The sequence below is a fragment of the Apium graveolens genome, chromosome 2 (assembly GCF_009905375.1).
Source record: "Apium graveolens cultivar Ventura chromosome 2, ASM990537v1, whole genome shotgun sequence".
Taxonomy (NCBI): domain Eukaryota; kingdom Viridiplantae; phylum Streptophyta; class Magnoliopsida; order Apiales; family Apiaceae; genus Apium; species Apium graveolens.
Window position 1 is genome coordinate 23,198,099 of NC_133648.1, and position 23,114 is coordinate 23,221,212.

General features: G+C 35.1%; 1 protein-coding gene across 5 annotated transcripts in view; it reads left to right on the plus strand.

The window, feature by feature from the left end:
- LOC141707116 (tRNase Z TRZ2, chloroplastic-like) overlaps window positions 1–23,114 on the plus strand; it is a 40,393-nt gene that overhangs the window by 3,776 nt on the left and 13,503 nt on the right. The window contains exons 5-6 of one of the 5 annotated variants that reach the window (XM_074510111.1): window positions 124–218; window positions 1,202–1,315. The gene's annotated coding sequence lies outside the window, so the exon portion shown is untranslated. The other 4 variants (XM_074510114.1, XM_074510112.1, XM_074510110.1 and 1 more) reach the window with 4 other exon arrangements.

Consider the following 23,114-nt stretch of genomic DNA (forward strand, 5'->3'; position numbering starts at 1 on the left):
TAGCCTCATATTATGAATTTTATGCAATATTAGAGTTTTTAATGGTTTTGGTTTATCTAGATAAAATATCAGATACATTTACTATTTACATTTATGTGATTTTATGGAACATGATTTTTTCAGGTGGTGACTTTCCATATCTTTTAATCATGAAGTAGAAAGTAAGTTGGTGCCTGACATTCATTGTGAAATGTTTACTGCTTGCGTCTACCTGCCAGGTACTAGTGTACCCATCAGGCCATCATACCATTTATCATGTCGTGGTAATTTTTTAGTTTTGGAGTGCTTTGTATGAACAGTTAATCAGAGAGTGTTATACTACAGATTCTTAAGATCACTCTTAAATATAATATAAATTATTAGCTCTTAGCAATTTAGTGTACATTCATCTCCAACAATAATATTCACTCCTCATTCAATTTTATATTATTAAAAGTAACTTGAAGTCATAGAAGTACAAAATAAAGTGGAAAGAGAGAGTATATCTTACTAATTTACTACTCCCCCAGTCCCACTGAATTTTTTACATTACTTTTTGGCACGCTTTTCAATACTCGTTTAAAGTATAATTCCATAATATTTTTAAAGTTTTTTTTCTGAATAAAAGTTTTATGTTTAAACTTTTATTCAAAAAAATAAAATTAAAAAAATATTATGAAACTATACTTTATAGAAATTTCGAAATGCGTGCAAACAATGAACGTAAACTATCAAACGGGACGTAAGGAATATAAAATATTAGTTAAGAGCTAGCTAGAGACTCTTAAAATTGAGGAGAGAATAGGCTCTTAAGCTTTTAAAGTGCCTCTAAGAGTTGCTTGGAGCTCAAATTTTAGCATCACTCTTTATTTTTTAACTTAAGAGCCTATATGAAGAGTTTGTTGGAAATGCTCTAAGTGTATTGGATAATTGATTCTTGGAGTTTCGTGTTGGATCTATGTAATTTTAGTGACTGTACATGCTGGTTCTATTTAATTCAGTGACTTTACAAATTAACAAATTTATCCCTCCATATTGCTAAAAGATTCTCAAAATTTTCTTACACGGTTGTGTTATTTACTTGGTTAGGAAGAAGCTGAGAAAGCAATACATACTTCTGAATAGTAAACAAATCAAGAAACTGAAGAAATTTGATATTTGAGGTTTTTGATCAATGAAGAACTGATGGTTTTGATGATTGATAAACTCTTTTTCTGCGTAGATTACGAATACCATTTTGTCTCTGGAGGTGTCTTTTATGAGAGATACGACATCAAACTTCTTCATAGCAGTGCCAAATTGCCAATGCATTAAAGCAAATTTTCTGGTAACCGAGGTAGGATCTAATGTCTTGCAGACCCCCCCCCCCCTCCTCTCTCTCCTGACCTCTATTATTTATTTGGAGTCTGCATTGAAAAGAAGTATCTGAAACAGTCCTCTCTTAGCTGTCTACCGTTGGCTGAGTGTTGAATTTTGAACATTATGTAGAACTAAAGAAGAGAGGTAACTATAAGCATGACACCGTTCCCATGTTCGAACTTCCAGCATTATAATGCTTTAAATAAAAACGTTATCAAATAAATATCCGTCTTCAAGCTGTTATTCTCTTACATGTCAATTCGAATGTTGATGGGCGAATGTCTTAAATTAAGATTATACAGCGTTGAGCCTAGTCATACTCGTATATTTGAGGTACTTCATATTTTGTGAATATTGGGCTTTGAGACAGGACTACATATATAAGTGGAAATAGATGTTAAAAAATTCTTCTGGAAAGATAAAAGAGAGATACTCCCCCCTTTAGATTTTTTTGCAGAGATTTCTGTAGGATATTTCTTAAGCAAACAATTTCTAGCACCTTCTTAGATTTTCAGCTCATACCTTCTAAATAACTTTTCAGTTTCTGAAGTACCTTCTGAAATGCAGATCATGGCCCATGCTAAATAGATACAAAGATAACCTTGTTGCTAATTTAGAAAAATAAAGAACTTGTTGGTGACTCATATCTGTTCATGCTACTACATCTAGGTAGAGGAAGATCTTAAACGAATCATATACTTTTGTACGATTGTAGAGACCAACAACAATCAGTGTTCTAAAAGTGGCTATGAATGAATAATTGCCGATTAATCTCTAAACGGTGCCTAATCGACTCAATTATACTAAAATCGGATCAAAATCCTTTTTTACAAAAATCAGTCAAGAATCGGCAAAAAATCGGATTAGTCGGTAAAAATTCGTCCTAATTGATAAAAATTGAAAAATACGTAAAAAATAGTAAGAAATTAATAGAGTAGAAAATTGAATAAAAATTAAGAAAAATGTTATTTTCGTATACATAATTATTATTTTAGACAGTTAAATCATGAACTTTCTTCATTTTTGCTCTTAAATTGACCCCAATTCAATGTTTGATTTTAGAAATTATATTTACTTCAATAATCCTAAAGATTTTAAATATATTTGTAAAAATGTATGACAATGTATAATGAGTTCCAATCAGGAGCCAACGTTGGATGGGGGAGTGACAGCCAACCCGCCGCCGCAATGAAACATTGCGGGAGGGGACAATGTTTCATTGCAGGTTGCATTGCGGGAGGGGATAATGTTTCATTGCAGGTCTCTACAACGGCAATGAAACATTGCGGCAGGAGGGGAGGGTTTATTCAATTTTCATGTAGTTTCAAATATTAAATATTAATAATAATATTAAATATGAATATCTAAAGATTTTAATATTAAATACTAATTTAATAATAAATCATACTCATCATGTAATAATTCAATATAATGATATAAAATATGAATATTTTAAAATATTCATATTAAATTCATCCCAAACTAGAATTTAATATTATAAAATATTCATATTTTATATTATTATATTGAATTATTATATGGTCATTATGAATTAATATTAATATAAAGGATGAAATTTAAAAAATATTATAATTTTTTGATATGATTAGAATAATTATATATTAACATCCGTATAATTGGATCGTCAAAATTTGTATTTTATAACTTACATGTCAAGAAATATCATCTGAGTCAACTATTGTGCCAAATATTCACTAGATTATGGAAAATAGTTACATTTTTTAATTAAGGTACTCTTGTGAACATTTATATTTTGAAATTAAAATTTCACATATTAAATAAAATATAAAAAGTCAACTATTTTTTAATATTTTTATGGATAAATTTTCTAATTTTAAAGAAAAAAAACAAATACGTTTTCCATTATTAACATAAAGGATGAAATTTAAAAAATATTGTAATCAATATCAATTTTTGTGCCAATATTAATAAAAATTGACTGGTCAAACGTTGAGAAGTTTGACCAACCCACCGCATTGTTTCATTGCGGCAGTAAAAATTGACCGACCTAATATTATTAAAAATATTGAATAATTAAAATATTTAAATATCAAAATATTTTCATTTATTATTTTAATATTTATTATTAAATATTTGAATATATTAATTTCATTTTAATGTTTCAATACTTTTAAAATATTAAATATTAAATATTAAATATAATATTTTATTATTTAATAATATTATAAAAATATTTTATAGTATTTTTTAATATACAATCTTTAATCAAAAATATTAAGAATAATATCTTATTAAATTAATATTTATGCGGATAAAAAAGTATTGATAAATGAATTAATATAGAAAAAGGGTAAAAAGGGAAATTGTGTATGTGGGCCACTGCTGCAATGTTTCATCGCGGCCTCCGCAATAAAACATAACGGCAGTAGCGGATCTCAGCCTTCCGTTTACCGCTTCAACGGTCCTGATTTGTTGGTTGTAAGGGTCCCTATCCAACTATGGTTGTGGATAGAGACCCAATAATTACATATATAATATAGTTATATATAAAAACCATATGAAATTAGTTTCGGTTAATGACACTATTAATCATTCCAATTAATCCCCAATTACCCGATTAATCTCTATACATTGCCGCCACCTATTCAGCCTGATTCCCGCTTTTTATAATGTTGCATATAGTAGATCGAACCGAAAAGTAAAAATTTAAATTATTTAAATGGAAGTAAGAGGATTGTAACTCGTGACCCCTTCTTAAATCGAGTTCCAATACCACGATAAAATTTGAATTCAAGTAGAATTTTATTACAATGAACTTCTAAAAGCACAAGCCCAACTTATATTACATAATAACAGATTTTTAATATAAGCAACATTGAAACGGAGCACGGTTGGATAACTCAAGTGGTTAAGAGTTTATCATCTGTCGTCCCAGATCCTGGGTTCGATCCTCGCTCACCCCGAATCTCATCACGCTTCATGGTGACCAATGTCTTTTCCACTAACAAACTAATCGTTATGTTTCATACTTCATTTTTTCGAGAAATTATGTTCTATACTTCTCTTCATTTATTTTGTTAGTCTCAGTATGTAAGTTAACCATAGTGACATACAAATTTATATTGTAAATTATTGCGAAAGTTTTGGATTCTAGTTGGAGGGCAACTATATATTTATTTTTATTCCAATAAAATAAATATTTCAAATTATTTCAAGTAATCAGGAAGCTGCTAGATAGACAAGGAGGTGGCAAACTTAAACGATTACATTACTATAAAAATAACACAGAAGACCATTATTGAATTTAATTCAGAATCATATTTAAAACAAAATTCAAAGTGTAATATATTTTATTACAATTTTAATATAGGTTTTCATTCACCCACGTAATTACATGTTATGTTCATCAGATGTGTTAAATATAATTTATTAAATAAAATCTTATTTATTAAGACTATTTAAAATTACAAATTTAAAAAATTAACTTTAGCATCAAATAAATAGATTGGTTGCAAGATAAAACCTTAGACATATCATATATTAATACTTTTAATACTCATTATTTGGTACAAAAATATTATGAACAAAAAAAATGTTAGTCAAAGTCAAGTCATAATATACTATCTAAGCTGTTCGTTTAAAGTGCATATCATGTGGTTCATGTTAGTCAAAATCATTTAGTGCGGATCGCGCTAACTTCGTATATAAGTCATTCACTTAAAGTGTATATTGTGCAGTCCAATTGGCGATCCTTGTGTTAGGCTTTTATTGGTCAAAATTATTTTGCACGGATCGCTTTTGCATCTTATCTGATTCGTTCATTGAAATTGCATATCATGCGGTCCACATTAATGATCCGTGTGAAAGTTGCAAGGGGTCATGATCCTAGCCGTTGATTAATTTTCGTCTTCGAAAAGAAAAGAAACGTTATGCAAGTTACTCCTATATATTACCCATGTTATTCTCATTTATAATTTCTCTTAAAACGTACACTCCCTCCTGCCTCCCTCCCTCTATATATATCACACTTTTTTATATCCGTCCCCCATCAAGCTCATAGCTTTCAATTTTTCTGCGAGTTTGTAATCTCCTCCTACCAAGTTCATCGCTAATTTTTTTGAGCCTCCTCTCATACATCATGCTTACTATCATCCTAAACACTATTTGTACTTAAAAATTTGTCTCACAATTTGAGTAGAAAAAAGAGGATTGTTTATGATACATCAAAACATTTGTGGTGGTTCATATGGAAAGCAGATAGGGTTCAGGGACTTGGTGGTGGTGTGGATCAGCGGTACTGGGATAATCTCGGAGGTGGTGTATGCCGCCGCCTCAGGTACTTCTTGGCCCATACATGTTTTCCGTTGATAACATATTTGGTTTTCAGATTCAGATTCGATCCGCATATGAATGGAAGAACGGAGGGATTTTGAGCAACCATGCGTGCATACAGTGGTTGCACCCCCTCTTCAACTTCTTCCATATGGATGGACTTTATAAAGTTCCCGAATCTCCTGTTAACAGTATAGAAGATGCAAACATTTAAACATGTATACATAATTTATAGAAAATTATTCATGATTAAATGAATCAGATTTATACGTACCGAGTTAAGAAGCCCCAAATCTCAGGTTCGGTCCAGTGGTAAACCCGAGAGAATGTCAAGAACACCGTCTTGTCATCGTCGAGCACGTCAGGCTCTTCTTCTCGAACATTGAGGCCTCTCAGAAGCATGGCCAGTTCGTCTTCTGAGAATGCTTTCCGAGTTCCCACCACTTGTGATCTCCGAGAATTTTCTGAATGCGCTCCATAAGCTTCCACATGTCCCATTCTGGGACCAAATGGTACATTCGTAATGAACCAGCATGGAGTTTATCAGCATAGTTAGTTGCTTTTCATAATAAGCCAACTTCACTGTCTTAAACATGAGCTGTGTATTATGGCCTGTAGTGATAATGTGTTTTATTGCAGTAGAGAGTCCAGCTAGTAATTAAGGGTATTCTTGTCTTTGTTTAGAGTCCGTTAGAGTAATGACAATGTATGCAATATAAGGACTGCAGGTATGGGGGTAGTCCTTTGATGTGAACATTTCAGTATTGTCTGGAGTTTGTTATCTTCTCATCCTCTCATTATTATATTCTTCTACATAGCTTTCTTTTGCATCTCTTTAAAAGTTTATATGGTATCAGAGCCTGCATTTGAAAGACTAGATTAGAAAGAAGTGTTTTAATAGTGAGACGTTTAAAGCTTGTTGTTCTGTGGTCGAGTTGTCGTCTTCAGATCCTGAAAAGAAGCAATCTTTGGCTTAGTGTTTTCAGATCTACTCATGGCTACAAACAGGCTGTCATTCACAGATCTACAAAACCCCGTACTCTTGCACCCTCCAGATGGACCTACGTCCATAAGTGTGTCAAAACTTCAAGGTGCAGGAGACTATAGGGCATGGAGAAGGTCATTTGAGATTCAAATATCAGCAAAAAGGAAACGAGGCTTCATAGATGGGACAATCACGAGGAGTATCACAGATGCAGCGGAAGCAAGTCAGTGGGATACGTGCAACAATATGGTAATATCTTGGATCCATGATAATATATCTGAAAATATTAAATCCTCCGTGCTGTTCATAAATAGTGCTAGTGATATTTGAAAATAATTGGAGAAAAGGTTCTCTTTGACCAATGTGTTCAGGAAGTATAAACTAAATAAAGATCTTTTTAGTTTAAAGCAAAATGGTATAAAAGTGAGTGATTATTATACCACTTTAAGCAGCCTCTGGGAAGAAATAGAGTCAATGAACACACTACCAACCATCACCACAGTTACACCTGAGGTTAGTAAATTGCTGAATGCTATAAATGTGATGAGAGATGTAACACCCCCAGATCCGGGGTCGGGGATCCGGGTCATCACGAGTTCCATTTCCCTTAATAACACCCAATCTTAATAATTACTCAACTACTCTGTACTGTGACCCCACAATAAACACACACACCACACGTTATAGTCTCAGAGATGAACATCCAAAAATAACCACAAGTCATTTTATTCCACAATTATCTGCCAATACACCTTAAAAGGTTTTCTGAATAAATTTACATTTCTTTGCCATTATTACAATTTATAAATATAAATAAATCTGGTACATCAAAAGTTGAAAGCCTAGCCTATTGGTAGTTCCTACCTCAGCTACGACGGCATCAATGCTTCTAGAAAACTGCGGAACGTCTCCTAATCGCTTGCGAATCGGGAGCTTGGTTATGTTCATCTTTTCTATCTGTTGTTGTGTGATGAAAGAAGAAAGCAAGGGTGAGCAGCAAGCCCACCAAAATAATATGTATAATGATTAATAGTATATGAGCCTTCTCATAGTACTCATGAAAGTCTTGGTCAAAAGAAATGAACCAAGTTTGATATCTTAATGCGATGAAGTCGCAAAATATTCAGTATATATACATATATACTTTTCAAAATATTGGAAGTCCTCTTCCATGCATAATACACACAGAGTTCCAGTGTATAACTGTATAAAAATATCGTTGCAAGGTGATCTCATATATCTAACCTTGTCTCAACGTTTTTCTGAAAATCTTTGTCATGCATAAGATAATCATTTACTAGATATAAGTTTAAAAAAAATGAAGTTACAAGATACTCCAATATACTTTATATCCACATACTACTTGAACTACCACCGTTCAAGTTATAATCAGTTTCAAAGTTCATCACCCAGATGAGACTACAAGATAAGACTTGAATAGATTCAATCTTTGAAATATCATTATAAATAATGAAGTTACGAGATACTTCATTAAGTCCTGATATATATATCCATATATATATATATATATATCTCACACATTTCCTGAAAATCTCTGTCATGTAAAGTATGAACAGAGTTATAATATCCAATGAATTTTGGAAAGGAAAAGAATTTTGGCATAAACCAGATATCTTGCTGATCAGGCAAAGATACCAATAAGTAACCTTTTCTACTGTAGATGGATGAATTCCTCACCGGTCATCACCCTGGCCGCATTAGGACCTCGTGCTAGACCGTTACCCGGCCACTCACGCGTTGATGGACTGCCACCCAGCCACTTACACTTTGATAGACCGTACCCCGGCCTGTCGCTTATGCCGACTCAATTAGATGGGCTTACTTCCCGAACATTGGGCAAGTAATCAATTCATTTATCAAAACAGCAACCTTGTTGCGAATATAAAATACACCATAGAGCCGGATCCCTCAGGTTTTGAACGAGTATTTAAATCCCCTTTAAAAGGAAGATCTTAAATATAAAAATGAGTTTTGGGATCCGCTCTAACTTTTAAAAATCATTTTGAAGACTCGAAAACACTTTAAAGAGTGTTTGGAGTAATGCTGATTTAATGAAGTAAATCAGTCCCAATATATTTAGAAAATGTCTGAATATTATTATTTAAATAATATTCCCATAAAGAATAATCTTTATACAAATAATTGAAGTAGAAGTTGTAAGACTTATACTTGAAATGAATATTAAATAACCAAAGATATACTTATATGAAAGTACTATCTTTATTTGAATAATCGAAAATAAGTTTGATTATCGAAATATTATTCTTTAATAAAATACAGAATATATCTCAGCAAATAATCGGAGTCATAGATCCTCAAATGAATATTCAAATAATATTCATTAAATAATATAAACTGAGTCATAAGCCCTCGAATGAATATTCAAATAATATTCAATAAATAATATAAAAGAGTCATAAGCCCTCGAATGAATATTCAAATAATATTCAAATAGTAAAATAAAAGGAGTCATAAGTCCTCGAATGAATATTCGAATAATATTCAAATAATAAAATAAAAGGAGTCATAAGTCCTCGAATGAATATTCGTAATAATATTCATTAAATAAAATAAAGTTATCGAATAAACCTTATTCGATTAATAGTTGTAAAAACTATATCAATATATATATAAATATATATTATACTTGGGAGCCTCGCCTCCCGGTTTAGAAATATGTTCACCTTTTATCCCCTATACTAAGGGTAAACTCAAATACCGCTTATCTCTAGCATAGGTATTATGCAACTATAAGCATTTGAACCAACAGATATATAAACCAAGAATATAAATCAGGCATGCATATATACCATATCACATGCTACAATATATCGCAAGAATTTGCTAATAACAAATATGCATTTATCGCAAGATCATGCATATACACATATACATCACCACAACAGTATAACGGGTAGAAAACTTGTCTGAGCGACTGGGGGTTACGAATGGCTCGGGACGAGTCTGGTAACCTATAAACAACAAGTAAGTTGGAATTAAACCAAAGTCACTTGTAAATCTATACTTTAACTAACTTAGACTCTAACGCTTGTTTTGCGCTTACTGATTCTCTTAAGTCACTCGAGTACCCTCGGCTCCACCATTTTTAATAATTTAACCTTTACGAGTTTTAAGGCAATTCCTTCGCGAGTGTCTTACCAACTGCCTAACACACTTACCATAAATGTTTCATATATTAATTAACCCTTTTTGGTCTTTAACCTATGTTTCAAAGTAAGGCGAGGGGAAAAGTTTCGTTCGCGAAACGCCGTTACTTGAAACAGTCGTTTCTCCTAAACCGTGTATCGGAATCGAACGAACTACATATCAAAACGAAGCTCGTAACATGAGCTATCTAAACATGGCAGTGGTCATAATCTAGCAGGGGGTTCTCGGGTCCTAATGTTATGCACAAAAACAGTCTAAAGAAAATCGGACGTTACGACGGCTATGTTTACGCGATTACCAATGTTTAAACTACTCCAATTAACCACCAACCAACTCATAACCATCAATACAACAAAACTTCACCTAAACCATACCACATCAATCCATAATCTCCAAGGTTTTCAACTCAAACAACCACAATCAAGACCTATGAACTATAATCAAGCTTCAATTACCAAAACACTTCCAAATCAAACCAAACTACTAATAATCACAATCCATGCTTCTCATTTCACAACACCAACCATTAAACTTACTAACAAATAAATTAAAGGCTAGGGTTTGAAGTTTATACCTTCCTTGGGAGGTGTTAAGTTGCTAGGAAGCCTTAGGGAGCCTCCTACAAGCTTGATCTTTCCAAAGAAATCAAGAACACAAAGTTAGGCTTTGAAGTTTCTAAAAGTCCGATTTAAAGAACTGTAAAAATGAGGGTCTTACCATGATTATTTGGACGAGACTTGTGAACAAGAGTTGTAGGCCATCTCAATACCTTTCCAATGAGCTATAGAACACAATATTTGAGTGAGAAATGAAGGAGATACAGCAGTTTTAGTGTTCTGGTTCTGTTTTGGCCGAGAGCATGAAGAACAATGCCTTGGTTTCTTTTTGATTTTGATGAAAAATGATTTGCTTGGCTTGGTTGGTTTGATTTTTGTGTTTGTTTTAGTAAATTACCTAGTTTCCCTTGATTTTGTGTGGTTAAAAAGCCACCACATCTCCTTCCTTCCCATGTCATGCTTGTGTCATCCTCATGATGTCATCCTCCCCTTCTTGTCCTCTTTCTATTGATTGGATGACATCATCCCCACTAATCCCCTTGATTAACTTCCTAATCGTTTGCCTAATGACCGCTGATCTGTTATACGGTTCGCTTAACTTTCGTTTTCGTTTATCGTTTGAGGGATCATACCCGGGATCTTATTACTTAGGTTCCCTTAACCTTTCTCAATATATTGTATTCCTTTTATGATCCTCTCTTATAATCCTTTAATTTAAATCCTTTTTATCCTGTTACCTTATACTCATTTCTTTCCGTATCTATTGGATTTCCGGGAAAAATCAAAGTGTTCAGAATTGGATTCTGACGACCTTTACATACACTTATATCCCATATAAAGTACTAATAAAATCTCAGAATATCCATATCAGAACCCCTACATAGTGTGGCATGAAAAGTTTTCTCATTCAGCAAAAACACTATTCATAAGGGTTTCAAAAATTTCCCAAAAATTGGGGTTATTACAGTCTCCCCTCCTTAAAAGGATTCCGTCCCGGAATCAGATAGAAAGTGAATAGGGATACTCTCTTAGCATTGCACTTTCTAACTCTCGAGTAAATTTTCCCACATTGTGGTTCTACCATCAAACTCTTACTAGTTTGATAACCCTTCTCCTAAGCACTCGTTCCTTTTTACTCTATACCCTTCCTGGTTGCTCCATATAGGTTACGTCTGGTTGCATGTCTATGCGCTCATATGCCCCTATTTGTCTGGCATCCGAATTACACTTCCTTAACATTGATACTTGGAACACGTTATGAACTTGCTACAGGTTCGGGGGTAGGGCTAGCTCCTATGCTAACTTCCCAAACGTCTTAATATATCCAAGGGTCCAACAAATTGTAGACTTAGCTTTCCTTTCTTTCCGAACCTCATCAATCCTTTTCAAGGGTTTCCAAGGGGATACCTATAACATTACTAGGCCCCCTATTTCATACTCTTTGTCCTTTTTTGAGTCAAATCAGCATACCTCTTATGTCCATCTTGGGTTACTACCAGCCGTCCTCTAATTAGATCTATTATATCCCTGGTCCTTTGGACTACTGCGGGTCCGAGCATCTTGCGCTCTACAACTTCATCCTAACATAAGGGAGATCGACATTATCTTCCCTCAAGGATCTCATAAGGCGATATCTCAATACTGACATATGATCTATTGTCGTAAGAAAACTCAATCCGTGTTAGGTGATCATTCCAAATTCTTTCAAGTCTATTGCACAGACTCTCATTATAGCTTTTAGCATTAGAACTTTTGCTTCTCAATACCCATTCTTTTCCAGTTCGTAATCGCTACTACCTTCCGTTCCTAATATTATACGGGTTATACTTTTGCTCGCTAGCGTTCTATAACCTTTTAATAACCACGTCAACCTTAGTATCACGAATGTGTTCCCATTCTGAATACCACCATAACTTTACTACTCCTTTTTCAGCTGTTTCTATTTTCCAAAATTTGATCAATCAAATAGAAGTAAAGGAATTTGTTGAGAGATCACTATGATCATGAACACTTGTTATATTGCATAGTTAGTACAGAAGGTGGCCAGCCTTTAGTACTTGACAAGCAATTAAACAATAGATGGTATCCTACTAGGCTTCTATCACACAGATAGATAGTCATTCGGCAATACCTCCCCTTCTGGAAGGGTTGTTCTTCTCAGATTACATGAAATGAAAAGAAGAGAAAAGAACGAACTGAAGAGAATTGTATATATATAAAAAAATATATATATATATACTGCCACAAAATATATGGCTTGGAACCTACCTCTGAATTATAGAGGTTTGTCATAGGAGAACAAAACATAAACGTATTTATATCAGCATCAATTATTATAGCATCGTATTTCCCATGCCTAAATATTTCTATTCCGTCCATCATTCTATGGACCCATGCTCTTCCTCGAGCTTATACACAATCACCTTTGAAACTCCCTCGATATCGAAAATCGAATCTGGGATCTCATTCTAGACCTCATCGTTACTAGAATCCATTTCTATACCGCAACCTTCTTCGTATGGGTAATACTACTCTTTATCGATAAGAAGGAATAAATATATCATAGGTAGATAATTGACTTAATTAGTCTATCAATGATAACTTATACACCACCACGACCCGATTAGTGGTACTTACTCTCAACATCCATTCCAATACAACTCTCACGGTTGTAAGTAATCAGCTCATTACTCTCAGAATCATTCCTACATTACTATGGCCCACCGTTGACCTACTGTAGTCATTCGTTTTCCATGAAGTTTTAATAGCTAACCATACGGAGTCCATTCATATCATATCGAATTCTTCTAAGGAGGTAACATGATCACCGTTCTTGATTCATGAAGAACACTCCTGATCCTGACGTACATTCATGACGTGAAGCAGATAAAATTGTAGAAGAGTTTCAATCAAAGAAACGATAGCAGGTTAATACCATTCTTAATCATATGCCTTAAATAGAAGACTTAACTCAAAGGTTCGTCTAGTCCTTTTGGAAACATGGTCCTGGCTTATCCCAAGATAGGACCTCCTAAGATAGATAGCCCGTTCATGGCGATTACACGAATTAAACTTTTACCAACTACTATTACGGTTGGGTATTGCACAGTCATCAGAAGGAATGTCAATCTTCCAAACCATAATACAACCTTCACAGTTTTAACCATCATCACTGTATTCCTCTGGCACAAGCGCCTATAATTATCCTCTTACCTTTAAAGTGTCGGCCACCTCTTTGGCCTTTCCTGATATTAAAATTTCCTTATAGTCAATGTCATTTTAACCACCTCCAAATAAATTTTCTACCTTATTTCAATCACTGCTTTTGTGAAGATGTATTCCTTAAAATCTGATGAGTAAAAAAAAAAATCACCATTTTTCCATAAGTTATTGCCTCAGTCTTTAGAGGTTAATCACTGTCACGACTGACTCTCAATCATACTTAGAACATCTTTTATCTTAAGTCTTAATTGCCCTGAATAATTTCGACCTTTACTGGTTCGATCCATACTTTCTCGTGGTTTAACACGTGCCCCACTTGGCATCATTATAATTATGTCATATTTCCTTTATCAACATTTTTATTCTTGAGAATTTCGAATATTTCCTTTCTCCTTGTAAAACCTCTAAGGTTATCCTTCAATCGTTCCTCCTGTATTCCCTATATACAGGGCATATCAAAATACCATTTACTGATACTAGAACCATTGTCTATATACTTCTGAAAAATTTCTCCACTGATCCTTAAAGGTTATTATTACCTTAATCCTTTCCAATTCATACTGTCAAAACTCATACTATCCCTATTAAGGGTGAAATGCCAACCTTTATGCATTCCCCTAGGATTCGTTTTAAGTTACCGATGTTCTATCCTTAATTCCACCTTTAAAAAGGTACAAGCATCCTTCCATGGATAAATAAAGTCATATATCCCTGATAAGGGTATCTTATTCAATCATTTCCACCTCGATAGTCTATACCGAATTTCACAATAGCATCCTTATTCAAGTTAAGGTCAATCCACATGGCCTCCAAAAGATAAAAATGGTTATCCGCTTTCCTTCCTGATTTGGTAATGATCACATGGATGATCTGGAAGATATTGGTCGTGTTCAACGTGAACTTCTTCTTAATAAATCCTTATTTACTTTTGTTGTTTATCTCAACAGTCATCTCAATATTGGGATATCTTTCATACCTGGCGTCTCCCTTCCTGGGTATCAAGCCACCGGTCTTATACTTCACATTCTTGAAGGTCACTTCCTTCATCCAATTTTCTTAATTTCTTACTTTCTTGTCTCCTCAGTCTATCCGCGTCTCATTATTTATCCTTCGAACTATCTCAAGGTTTCTTCGAATCCTCCCAACTTATAGGGGATAATATATATGTATCTCTTATGCCCTCAACCATCAATTTTAACTCATGGTGAATCACCCTCATCCTGACGATTACTTACTTTTCTATTTCTATTACTGCGAGTCTTTAGGGTTTCCTCATACCCAACTTCCTTATCATTATTTCATGAACTAACACAACATAAGCATTGATTTCAAACATCCCGTCATTCTGGATTCGTGTCCTCAGAACGAATCTTGACAACTTTTATAACTTAGATTCATAATTTATCATACTCGTCTGCCTTTGTTCTGACTCTAAAGCTTTTACACTATCTCCTTATCTTTGGGAATTACTTTCCCGAAAACAATTGACCGGACTTAAATCAGTTTATTATAATCTCTTGCTCCGTGCCTTCCTTGGCCTTTCACCAGCAGGTGGTCTCTCTCTTAGGAGGGTGAGTGATAAAAACAGTCTTTTGTGATTCGTCAATCATTTAGAATCTCAAATGATTCCTATATTTCCTTTAGCCAGGCTCTTGCCTCGACTAGGTCAACCTGTTCCTTGGAACTCTGAGAGCTTAACGATTTAAAGGTCATGAAAGAATTTCCTGCCGCATTGTCCCCTCAGGGTGGTGGTTGGGGATAATAGTCTAAGTTCTGTCTAGACAGGTCCATAAATTGCCATATAGGAGTACCGTCTCGGGTCTCCTTTCCTTACTCGACTTTCTGTTTCCTTAGTATGAAATGTTTCAACCTTCTCCCATAATCGGGGTTATCTTATACATTAAAAACCTTGTTTTCCACTCTATTATGTTATGGGTTCTTTCTTTCTTGATGGCAACCTCCCTGACTATCACACTCTGGGTTTGCCCTAAATCCTATTCCTCAAACTATGGCTCTCATCTAAGTTCTCATCCTTAAGCTCTTGAACTTTCGGAACCCAAATTCTATAGGAATACCTCATTATTCCCTTATCATCTTTCTCAGTATTAATCTCATATTTATTTGTTGGCTCTCTGCCTTCATTCATCACCTTTTTCTGGCACAATATGCTCTTTTCCAATAATTCGGTCTCTATTGCAATCTCAAACAGCTTTTCGGTACCGGCTCCGGTTACCTTCACTACTATTTCCATTTTCTCAAAATCTCTTATCAACTCTCCCAAAGACATTATCATCTTGAGTCTCTCCTTTTTACTAATGGCATCAGCCACCACATTGGCTTTCCCCGAATGATAAAGAATCTCCCAATCATAATTCTTGATTAGCTCTAACCGCCTCCTCTGGCGTATGTTGAGCTCTTTCTATGTAAGAATGTACTAGAGCACTTATGGCTTAGGTAATTCTCGCACTTCTCTCCATACAAGTAGTGCCTCCAATCTTTAGGGTAAAACTATTGCCACGAGCCTAAGCTCATGGGCGGGGATATCGAATTTCATATTACCTTAATTGTCTTGACGCAGACACGATTATCTTGCTGTGCTAAGAAGCACCCTAATTCCTTATGCGAAGCGTCACTTACAAATCACAAAATCTCCTTTTTCCATCCGGCAACGCCAACATAGGGGCCGTCACCAACCTTTGCTTCAGTTCTTAAAAGCTGTTCTCGCATTTCTCTGTCTATTCGAACTTCTCAGTCTTATGAGTAAGCCACGTTAAAGGGGCTACTATCTTTACAAACTTGAACGAACCTCTGGTAGTGACCGGCCAATCCTACCTCTGGTAGTCGACCCAACCAGGGTCATCAATTCATCAGTGGTCCTTTATCCAATCTCGTCAGGATCCTCCATGGGATCCTCCTCAGCAACTATCCCTTCTAGGACAACATCCTCAACCGCTACATCCTCAATATCAACATCATCCGGTCCTGCGTTAGGACGCTCTATTGGATCCACAATCTGATCTCCAATTAGTAATAAAACATCATCGCGTTGATGTTCCTCAACTTCAGGGTTCGGAGTCCCGCTACCATATACGATAACGAACTACACTTCTATCGCTACATTTATAAGGGTTCCCATAAGGGTTTTAACTGTCAGTACTACGTTAGGTAGTCCGACTATGAACTTGGCAAGAGTTCTTATTATCTTAGTGAACTTATTATCTTAACGTCCCATCATCTCTGAGGTTTATAACGCTTAGCTCTGATACCATTTCTGTAACACCCCCAGATCCGGGGTCGGGGATCCGGGTCATCACGAGTTCCATTTCCCTTAATAACACCCAATCTTAATAATTACTCAACTACTCTGTACTGTGACCCCACAATAAACACACACACCACACGTTATAGTCTCAGAGATGAACATCCAAAAATAACCACAAGTCATTTTATTCCACAATTATCTGCCAATACACCTTAAAAGGTTTTCTGAATAAATTTACATTTCTTTGCCATTATTACAATTCATAAATATAAATAAATATGGTACATCAAAAGTTGAAAGCCTAGCCTATTGGTTGTTCCTACCTCAGCTACGGCGACATCAATGCTTCTAGAAAACTGCGGAACATCTCCTAATCGCTTGCGAATCGGGAGCTTGGTTATGTTCATCTTTTCTATCTGTTGTTGTGTGATGAAAGAAGAAAGCAAGGGTGAGCAGCAAGCCCACCAAAATAATATGTATAATGATTAATAGTATATGAGCCTTCTCATAGTACTCATGAAAGTCTTGGTCAAAAGAAATGAACCAAGTTTGATATCTTAATGCGATGAAGTCGCAAAATATTCAGTATATATACATATATACTTTTCAAAATATTGGAAGTCCTCTTCCATGCATAATACACACAGAGTTCCAGTGTATAACTGTATAAAAATACCGTTGCAAGGTGATCTCATATATCTAACCTTGTCTCAACGTTTTTCTGAAAATCTTTGTCATGCATAAGATAATCATTTACTAGATATAAGTTTAAAAAAAAATGAAGTTACAAGATACTCCAATATACTTTATATCCACATACTACTTGAACTACCACCGTTCAAGTTATAATCAGTTTCAAAGTTCATCACCCAGATGAGACTACAAGATAAGACTTGAATAGATTCAATCTTTGAAATATCATTATAAATAATGAAGTTACGAGATACTTCATTAAGTCCTGATATATATATCCATATATATATATATATATATATCTCACACATTTCCTGAAAATCTCTGTCATGTAAAGTATGAACAGAGTTATAATATCCAATGAATTTTGGAAAGGAAAAGAATTTTGGCATAAACCAGATATCTTGCTGATCAGGCAAAGATACCAATAAGTAACCTTTTCTACTGTAGATGGATGAATTCCTCACCGGTCATCACCCTGGCCGCATTAGGACCTCGCGCTAGACCGTTACCCGGCCACTCACGCGTTGATGGACTGCCACCCAGCCACTTACACTTTGATAGACCGTACCCCGGCCTGTCGCTTATGCCGACTCAATTAGATGGGCTTACTTCCCGAACATTGGGCAAGTAATCAATTCATTTATCAAAACAACAACCTTGTTGCGAATATAAAATACACCATAGAGCCGGATCCCTCAGGTTTTGAACGAGTATTTAAATCCCCTTTAAAAGGAAGATCTTAAATATAAAAATGAGTTTTGGGATCCGCTCTAACTTTTAAAAATCATTTTGAAGACTCGAAAACACTTTAAAGAGTGTTTGGAGTAATGCTGATTTAATGAAGTAAATCAGTCCCAATATATTTAGAAAATGTCTGAATATTATTATTTAAATAATATTCCCATAAAGAATAATCTTTATACAAATAATTGAAGTAGAAGTTGTAAGACTTATACTTGAAATGAGTATTAAATAACCAAAGATATACTTATATGAAAGTACTATCTTTATTTGAATAATCAAAAATAAGTTTGATTATCGAAACATTATTCTTTAATAAAATACAGAATATATCTCAGCAAATAATCGGAGTCATAGATCCTCAAATGAATATTCAAATAATATTCATTAAATAATATAAACTGAGTCATAAGCCCTCGAATGAATATTCAAATAATATTCAATAAATAATATAAAAGAGTTATAAGCCCTCGAATGAATATTCAAATAATATTCAAATAATAAAATAAAAGGAGTCATAAGTCCTCGAATGAATATTCGAATAATATTCAAATAATAAAATAAAAGGAGTCATAAGTCCTCGAATGAATATTCGTAATAATATTCATTAAATAAAATAAAGTTATCGAATAAACCTTATTCGATTAATAGTTTTAAAAACTATATCAATATATATATATATAAATATATATTATACTCGGGAGCCTCGCCTCCCGGTTTAGAAATATGTTCACCTTTTATCCCCTATACTAAGGGTAAACTCAAATACCGCTTATCTCTAGCATAGGTATTATGCAACTATAAGCATTTGAACCAACAGATATATAAACCAAGAATATAAATCAGGCATGCATATATACCATATCACATGCTACAATATATCGCAAGAATTTGCTAATAACAAATATGCATTTATCGCAAGATCATGCATATACACATATACATCACCACAACAGTATAACGGGTAGAAAACTTGCCTGAGCGACTGGGGGTTACGAATGGCTCGGGACGAGTCTGGTAACCTATAAACAACAAGTAAGTTGGAATTAAACCAAAGTCACTTGTAAATCTATACTTTAACTAACTTAGACTCTAACGCTTGTTTTGCGCTTACTGATTCTCTTAAGTCACTCGAGTACCCTCGGCTCCACCATTTTTAATAATTTAACCTTTACGAGTTTTAAGGCGATTCCTTCGCGAGTGTCTTACCAACTGCCTAACACACTTACCATAAATGTTTCATATATTAATTAACCCTTTTTGGTCTTTAACCTATGTTTCAAAGTAAGGCGAGGGGAAAAGTTTCGTTCGTGAAACGCCGTTACTTGAAACAGTCGTTTCTCCTAAACCGTGCATCGGAATTGAACGAACTACATATCAAAACGAAGCTCGTAACATGAGCTATCTAAACATGGCAGTGGTCATAATCTAGCAGGGGGTTCTCGGGTCCTAATGTTATGCACAAAAACAGTCTAAAGAAAATCGGACGTTACGACGGCTATGTTTACGCGATTACCAATGTTTAAACTACTCCAATTAACCACCAACCAACTCATAACCATCAATACAACAAAACTTCACCTAAACCATACCACATCAGTCCATAATCTCCAAGGTTTTCAACTCAAACAACCACAATCAAGACCTATGAACTATAATCAAGCTTCAATTACCAAAACACTTCCAAATCAAACCAAACTACTAATAATCACAATCCATGCTTCTCATTTCACAACACCAACCATTAAACTTACTAACAAATAAAGTAAAGGCTAGGGTTTGAAGTTTATACCTTCCTTGGGAGGTGTTAAGTTGCTAGGAAGCCTTAGGGAGCCTCCTACAAGCTTGATCTTTCCAAAGAAATCAAGAACACAAAGTTAGGCTTTGAAGTTTCTAAAAGTCCGATTTAAAGAACTGTAAAAATGAGGGTCTTACAATGATTATTTGGACGAGACTTGTGAACAAGAGTTGTAGGCCATCTCAATACCTTTCCAATGAGCTATAGAACACAATATTTGAGTGAGAAATGAAGGAGATACAGCAGTTTTAGTGTTCTGGTTCTGTTTTGGCCGAGAGCATGAAGAACAATGCCTTGGTTTCTTTTTGATTTTGATGAAAAATGATTTGCTTGGCTTGGTTGGTTTGATTTTTGTGTTTGTTTTAGTAAATTACCTAGTTTCCCTTGATTTTGTGTGGTTAAAAAGCCACCACATCTCCTTCCTTCCCATGGCATGCTTGTGTCATCCTCATGATGTCATCCTCCCCTCCTTGTCCTCTTTCTATTGGTTGGATGACATCATCCCCACTAATCCCCTTGATTAACTTCCTAATCGTTTGCCTAATGACCGCTGATCTGTTATACGGTTCGCTTAACTTTCGTTTTCGTTTATCGTTTGAGGGATCATACCCGGGATCTTATTACTTAGGTTCCCTTAACCTTTCTCAATATATTGTATTCCTTTTATGATCCTCTCTTATAATCCTTTAATTTAAATCTTTTTTATCCTGTTACCTTATACTCATTTCTTTCCGTATCTATTGGATTTCCGGGAAAAATCAAAGTGTTCAGAATTGGATTCTGACGACCTTTACATACACTTATATCCCATATAAAGTACTAATAAAATCTCAGAATATCCATATCAGAACCCCTACATAGTGTGGCATGAAAAGTTTTCTCATTCAGCAAAAACACTATTCATAAGGGTTTCAAAAATTTCCCAAAAATTGGGGTTATTACAAGAGAGGAGTCCAAACTCTTCCAATTTTTGAATAAGTTGGATGACTCTTATGGAGCACAGAGGAGCCAGCTGCTCATGATTATGCCCTTTCCCTCGGTGGAGGCGGCTTGTGCTGCAGTGCAACAAGAAGAATCCAAAAAAGAAGTGTTAACACATTCAGGCCTAGGAGATAATGAGGCCTTAGCCATGTACAAAAAAGGTGCTGGAGAAAGGAATCTGCAGTGTTCATCATGCGGAAAGAGGGGTCATACCAATGACAAATGCTGGGGTATAACGAGTTTTCTCAAGTGGCATTATAAGTACAAACCAGGACCAAAGGTTAGTGGAGGAAATTTCAATAGTGGCTCGAGTGGTAAATGGATGGGAAGCAGGGAAAATAACACCAAGATGGCCAACAATGTACAAGGTAACATGAAGGAACAACAAACCATAATGATGACAACTGAACAATTGGATCAAATATTAAAACTCATACCAAAAGGTGGGTCTAATACTAAGGAAGGAACAGAAACAGATGACGAAATTGACTATGGGTTCTTATGGATGGTGAGTGTGAACAAACACATGAATGAGACCATAGAGCCAGCGAGGTGGATAATAGATTCCGGGGCGTCCGATCACATGACTTCATCTCTCAAAAAACTTATAAATATCAAACGTGCCAATTCCACCTTTACAATCACATTACCAACCAGAGCAAAGGCATTAATAACTCATATTGGTGATGCAGTTTTTCCAAATGGTATGATACTCAGTAATGTGCTTCATGTGCCACAATTTAATCATAATTTGCTCTCCATCCATCAACTTGCCAAGGATAGTCAGTGTGATGTGATTTTTTGTCCGAACAGTTGTGCCATCATTGACTCAGTAACTAAAAATGTGATAGGATTGGGAGAAATGAAACATGGTCTTTATTACCTCAAGTATGAAAAGGTGAGATTAGTTGGGGCAGCTTTGGCTAGTCACAAATCAGGAAAAGGACATGACTTGGAAACAATGAAGATAAAGGGTGAGGGTCAATACATCTTATGGCATAGAAGACTGGGACACGCTTCATTCTCAAAGATGCAACATATGAGTGAAGTGAAGCCATACCTTTATCATAAAAAACACCAGGTCTGTTTCACATGCCCTTTATCCAAAATGACCAAAGCCATTTCCCAATAGTGAATCACATGCTGCAAATAAGTTTGATTTATTGCATACTGATATTTGGAGACCGTATAGGGTAACAACTAGAGGGAAATACAGATATTTTCTAACAATAGTTGATGATTGGAGTAGAATGATATGGGTTTATTTGTTGGAAAGGAAGTCTGAATACTTGAGCAGTCTGATTAAATTTGAAGAATATATCAACACTCAGTTCAAGGGAAAGATGCGGGTTATAAGATCGGATAACGCATTGGAGTTTGCAGATAAAGCTTGTACTGAGTATTTCGCAAGAAAAGGGGTGGTGCATCAGACCTCCTGCCCGTACACCCCGCAGCAAAATGCACGTGCAGAGCGGAAGCATAGAAATATCCTCGAAGTGGCGAGAGCATTAAGGTTTCAGTCCGGGCTACCTTTGTCGCATTGGGGAGACTGCGTATTAACAGCAGTACACATTATTAACAGGCTGCCTAGGGATGTATTGAAGTTTGAAGTCCCCTATGAGAAACTGATGGAGAAACCAGTGGACGACAATGATATGAGAGTCTTTGGATGTCTGGCAATAGCCCATAACTCAACACATGGTACCGACAAGTTTGCAACTAGAGGAGTATTGTGCGTGTTCATCGGATATTCAAGCACTACTAAGGGATACAGGTTGTTAAAGATGGAGAATATGCAGTCCTTTATTTCATGAGATGTGGTATTTCATGAAGGAGTGTTCCCATTGAACAAAAGTGTTGACAAAATATGTGTGAATTCGTTGCCTGATACTACAAATTCTTCCATGGAATATGCATATGATGACGAGCTTGATGCCAATGCAGGGATTGATTTTGACCAGCAAGAAGAAGATGAGTATGGGGAAGAATTCACTACCAATAAAGCTAATGAAGGTGAATGGGAGAGTGAAA